The following is a 6,000-nucleotide window of genomic DNA, read 5'->3' as shown; positions in this document are numbered from 1 at the left end:
CAGGAAACATCTCAAACCATCATTTCTCTTTCTGTGTCAGAAAAACAGAAAGTGGAGAAAGTTATGGATGACAAGGACTCTTGGAACATTAGACTTTAACATGGGCCATGTGGCCATCTCTCTTTTATCTGGAAAGAGACAGATCTGATACACTGTCATTAAAATTCAAGGCACCCCAAAGCTATATGGTCTAAGAGTATGAAGGATGTTTTTGTCTTTATATCTTTCTCCACATCATGAAAATTTTTGCATGTGTGTGTTCAGTTCAGTTCAGTTGCTCAGTCATGTCCGACTCTTTGCGACCCCATGAACCGCAGCGCAGCATGCTAGATCTCCCTGTTCATCACCAACTCCCGAAGTTTACCCAAGCTCATGTCCATTGAGTCGGTGATGCCATCCAACCATCTCATCCTCTGTCGTCTGCTTCGTCTCCTGCCTTCAATCTTTCCCAGCAACAGGATCTTTTCAAATGAGCCAGTCTTTCGCATCAGGTGGCCAAAGTATTGGAATTTTAGCTTCAACATCAGTACTTCCAATGAACACCCAGGACTGATTTCCTTTAGGATGGACTGGTTGGATCTCCTTGCAGCCCAAGGGACTCTCAAGAGTCTTCTCCAACACCACAGTTCAAAAGCATCAATTCTTCGGTGCTCAGCTTTCTTTATAGTCCAACTCTCACATCCATACATGACCACTGGAAAAACCATAGCCTTGACTAGACGGACCTTTGTTGACAAAGTAATCTCTGCTTTTTAATATGCTGTCTAGGTTGGTCATAGCTTTTCTTCCAAGGAGTAAGTGTATTTTAATTTCATGGCTGCAATCACCATCTGCAGTGATTTTGGAGCCCCAAAAAATAAAGTCTGACACTGTTTCCACTGTTTCCCCATCTATTTGCCATGAAGTGATGGGACCAGATGCCATGATCTTAGTTTTCTGAATGTTGAGCTTTAAGTCAATTTTTTCACTCTCCTCTTTCACTTTCATTAAGAGGCTTTTTAGTTCCTCTTCACTTTCTGCCATAAGGGTGGTGTCATCTGTATATCTGAGGTTATTGATATTTCTCCCAGCAATCTTGATTCCAGCTTGTGCTTCCTCCAGCCCAGTGTTTCTCATGATGTACTCTGCATACAAGTTAAATAAGCAGGGTGACTATATACAGCCTTGATGTACTCCTTTTCCTATTTGGAGCCAGTCTGTTTTTCCATGTCCAGTTCTAACTGTTGCTTCCTGCTCTGCATACAGGTTTCTCAAGAGGTAGGTCAGGTGGTCTAGTATTCCCATCTCTTTCAGAATTTTCCACAGTTTATTGTGATCCACACAGTCAAAGACTTTGGCATAGTCAATAAAGCAGAAATAGATGTTTTTCTGGAACTCTCTTGCTTTTTTGATGATCCAGCGGATTTTGGCAATTTGATCTCTGGTTCTTCCACCTTTTCTAAAACCAGCTTGAACATCTAGAAGTTCACATGTGTTGAATGCGTGTGTTGGGGAGGGGGAAATTTCCCCTTCTCCCTTTCTTGTGTCTTTGTAGCTGGAGTAATAATAAAATTGACACAAAACTGATTCATAGGAGAAAAAGGAACACAATTTAACTTGTGCACATGGTGGTCCCATAGAAATGACACCTAAGAAGTGATGAAAATAGGCAACTTTTACACTTTTTATACAAAGAAACAATGAATTTGTGAGGAATTGACCAGACAAAGAAACTTAGGTTTGAGGGCACCCAATTAGTGAAGAATCTGAACTGAGTTTGGGCTTGGGGTAGTAAATTTTAAAAGTCGCCAGGTTTATTTACACAGGCTTCTCAGCCCCAATTTCCTACCTCAGGAGATAAGAATGTCCTTCTGCCTCCAGGTGAAAGGAGGGCATCTTTCACATGAGACACTTATTTCCTGCTTTCAGGGAACAGAGAGGAGAGTCAGAGTGGCCCTCTTGCACTGGCCATTTCTTTAGCAACTTTGATTCAAAATAATCAGTATGCTATTGAGGTATATTTTGGAGTGACGTAGTCTGAACCCCAATACATGTAACACTTCAATTGAAAGAAGCCCGCCTTTCAATGCCCTAAGCATAAAAAAATAATTTTTTTTAATGGTGTCATTTTAAGTATCAAGTTCACTTTGCAAGGAAAGAGGAGACTGGGTCATGACAATGGTTCCTGACTGTTAGGTGGACTTTGGAAGCTTTGGAAACAATTAAGGCAAGAAATTTCAGCGACAGACTGTTTCAGCCCTACTGGAAGGCTGGCTGTGTCTACCATATTAGAGCCAGTCTATGCAGGTCAGAAAGCAACAGTTAGAACTGGACATGGAACAACAGACTGGTTCCAAATAGGAAAAGGAGTATGTCAAGGCTGTATATAGTCACCCTGCTTATATAACTTATGCAGAGTACATCATGAGAAACGCTGGGCTGGAGGAAGCACAAGCTGGAATCAAGATTGCCGGGAGAAATATCAATAACCTCAGATATGCAGATAACACCACTCATGGCAGAAAGTGAAGAGGAACTAAAAAGCCTCTTAATGAAAGTGAAAGAGGAGAGTGAAAAAATTGACTTAAAGCTCAACATTCAGAAAACTAAGATCATGGCATCTGGTCCCATCACTTCATGGGAAATAGATGGGGAAACAGTGGAAACAGTATCAGACTTTATTTTTCTGGGCTCCAAAATCACTGCAGATGGTGATTGCAGCCATGAAATTAAAAGATGCTTACTCCTTGGAAGGAAAGTTATGATCAACCTAGATAGCATATTAAAAAACAGACATTGCTTTGCCAACAAAAATCCATCTAGTCAAGGCTATGGTTTTTCCAGTGGTCATGTATGGATGTGAGAGTTGGACTGTGAAGAAAGCCGAGCACTGAAGAATTGATGCTTTTGAACTGTGGTGTTGGAGAAGACTCTTGAGAGTCCCTTGGGCTGCAAGGAGATCCAACCAGTCCATCCTAAAGCAGATCAATCCTGGGTGTTCATTGGAAGGACTGATGTTGAAGCTAAAATTCCAATACTTTGGCCACCTGATGCGAAGAGTTGACTCATTGGAAAAGACGCTGATGCTGGGAGGGATTGGGGGCAGGAGGAGAAAGGGACGACAGAGGGTGAGATCGTTGGATGGCATCACCGACTCGATGGCCATGTGTTTGAGTAAACTCTGGGAGTTTGTGTTGGACAGGGAGGCCTGGCATGCTGCGATTCATGGGGTCACAACGTGTCGGATACGACTGAGCGACTGAACTGAACTGAACCCCACCATAGGATGGCGCACATTCTCAGGAGACCTGAGACCCCCTAGTTGACAGCCAGTGTTGAACCCCCAGTCTTGCAAACTCCAGTGTTCTTGCAAGAACAGCCATTCTTGCAAATATGAAGGTGCATGAGTGCGTCAGCAAAACTGACAGAGGAGCCATCCAATCAACTCAGAACTGGCATAAGAAATCCTTGCTGTAAAGTCACTGGGTTTGGGGGCACACAAAGCAGATTGGAACAGTTGAGGAAGACTTCATGAAACTCAGTGTTTTAAAAAAGAAACAATAGTCCCAAAAGAGAGTCATTTATGCTAAGTCCACGTCACCAAATCAAGACTTAATACCTAATCTTAATTGCTGTCTCAACTCCCTTGGAATGTGACCTTTAACCAGTCAGCCTGGAATTACCTGTCAGCACTAATTAAAGCAATTTGGCCAATAGGTACTTTCTCTCTCCTTAGAAAGGTGATCCTGTCTGAAACTGCATTGTTTGTTAATAATTTTTTGTTTCTACCCCCTTTCTGCCTTTAAAAACTTTTCCTTTTCCATAACCCAAGGGAGCTCTTATCTGTTTAGTAGGTGGATGCTGCCTGATTCATGGGTTATTTAACAAGGCCAATTTTATGCTTACATTGACTCGGTTGAATTTTTGCTCTTTAAAAATGTTACAAAACTAAACTCATTTTTCTTGATTTTCATTTTCCCCCTTTTCTAGTAACAGTGCCTTCATTTCTGTGTCCTCAAGTTTTGAAGCTTGAGGCAGGCTTTTCTTTCATTTTATCTCCCTTTAATGTGCAGAGCTACGTCTCATCAATTCTTCCTTAATAATTTCCGTCTCTACTCTCCTTTCCCTTAACAGTTACCATGTTTATGCTAATTTAATAGCTAAAGCACAGCAATGATTCTTTGGCCTTCAGCAGTTCAATTTTTCCTGAATCCTCATGGAATTTTCATTTAGTAAAATATTGCTCTAATTATGCCTCTTTCCTCCAAAAAATCCTTAGATGGCTTCCTTTGCCAACATAACAATGTTCTTGCTCCTTTGATTTATTGACTGAATCACCTCTCTCCCAATTCTGGTTGCCATTTGTTGCCCTGGGCATAACCTGTCCTTCTTCCAAGTTAGCACTTTTCTCCCAAATCCCCACATCCAGCATAACTCTAGTCATTATTTCTAGACCATTCCATAAGCATTTCTTCAATAGTTTTGCTCTTGATTGTTTTCTCAAAGGAATCCCCACTGTCTAGACCTTGCTAATCCTCAAATTGCCAACTCAAAGCTATCTTTTATGTGAGACTTCATCGCTGACTTTTCTCAGATTCCTTAACTCCTTTAATATTTTGTCCAAGCCATTTAGTTAACACCCAAAAGGTGGCTCAGTGGTAAATAATCTGCCTGCAATGCAAGAGACTGCTTGCAATGCAGCAGACATGGGTTCAATCCCTTCTGGAGAAGGAAATGGCAAAGCACTCCAGTATTCTTGCCTGGGAAATACCACGAATAGAGGAGCCTGGTGGGCTACAAGTTACAGGGTAGCAAAGAGTCGGACATGACTTCGCGACTAACCAACAACATGTAGTCATTTATTATAGTTAACATTTTTCATGTGTAATAAATGTTTCATCCACACACCTGAACTACAAGCTTCTGGAGATCAAGATCCATACCTTACACCTTGTATAAGGATAAAGCGTCGTCAGTGAATAGTAACTGATGCTGAAGCAGTAAGATATGCATAAGTGGGGAGAGAAAGGGCATTCTAGAGGAACAAGAGAGACAAGAAAATATGCACTGCTTGTTCCAGAGACTAGAAAGATGATATCAAATAAAGGGTCAATTTAATTCCCTAACAACAGCAACGATAAAAGCAGTGCTCGAACATCCTTCTTTCATTTGCTTACTTTTCTCCAAGGCACATCGGGGCTCAATTTTGCCTCAGGACTTCAACTCTTGTTGTGGAAAATATGATCACCAAAACAGAATCTTAAAATTACTTTGTTGTTTGCAAGAGATGTGTTACAGGAAGGAAAGAGGGGGAGTGTTCACTAACCATAGGCAAATTATCACCGAACCCCAGTTCGTTAACACATAAAATGACAGGATCTATTTATACCTGCCCCGCCCCCACCCCCCAGCCTCGCTTCCCCAGAGTTGTGTTGTGGCTTAGCAGGAGGAAATGCCTCCCTAAATGAGCAGGGTGGTGGAAGAGGGCCCTGTAGTCAAAAGTTCTAAAGAGCTCTTTAAAAGGGGTGCTGTTGGCATAAATTTGAAAGTGTCATGCAGTTGGTCCAATAAAACACTCAGTAACCACTATTTCCATGAGCCCTTAAAGTCTCTAACAATCAATATGCAGTGGTGTCACCATTCAACAAATTCATTTATTCAACAAATATTCTCTGAGTGCTAACTATGAGATAAAACACTGTACTAGGGGAAACATGCCTCACAATAAAAAATATGAAAAATTTATATACAGAGAAGTCTTATGAGGTGGCTCAGTTGGTAAAAAATCTGCCTGTAATGTAGAAGAGACCTAAGTTCGATACCTGGGTCAGGAAGATCCCCTGCAGAAGGGAATGGCAGCCCACTCCAGTATTCTTGTCAGGAGAATTCCATGGATAGAGGAGCCTGGTGGCCTACTATCCATGCGGTCACAAAGAGTTGAACATGCAGAACAACTAACATTTTCACAGGCAAAAATATACCACCCAGGCAGCACAGTGGTAAAGAATCTGCCTGCCAATG

This window comes from Odocoileus virginianus, chromosome 23 (genome assembly GCF_023699985.2).
Source record: "Odocoileus virginianus isolate 20LAN1187 ecotype Illinois chromosome 23, Ovbor_1.2, whole genome shotgun sequence".
Classification (NCBI taxonomy): Eukaryota; Metazoa; Chordata; class Mammalia; order Artiodactyla; family Cervidae; genus Odocoileus; species Odocoileus virginianus.
This window is presented reverse-complemented; position numbering follows the sequence as displayed.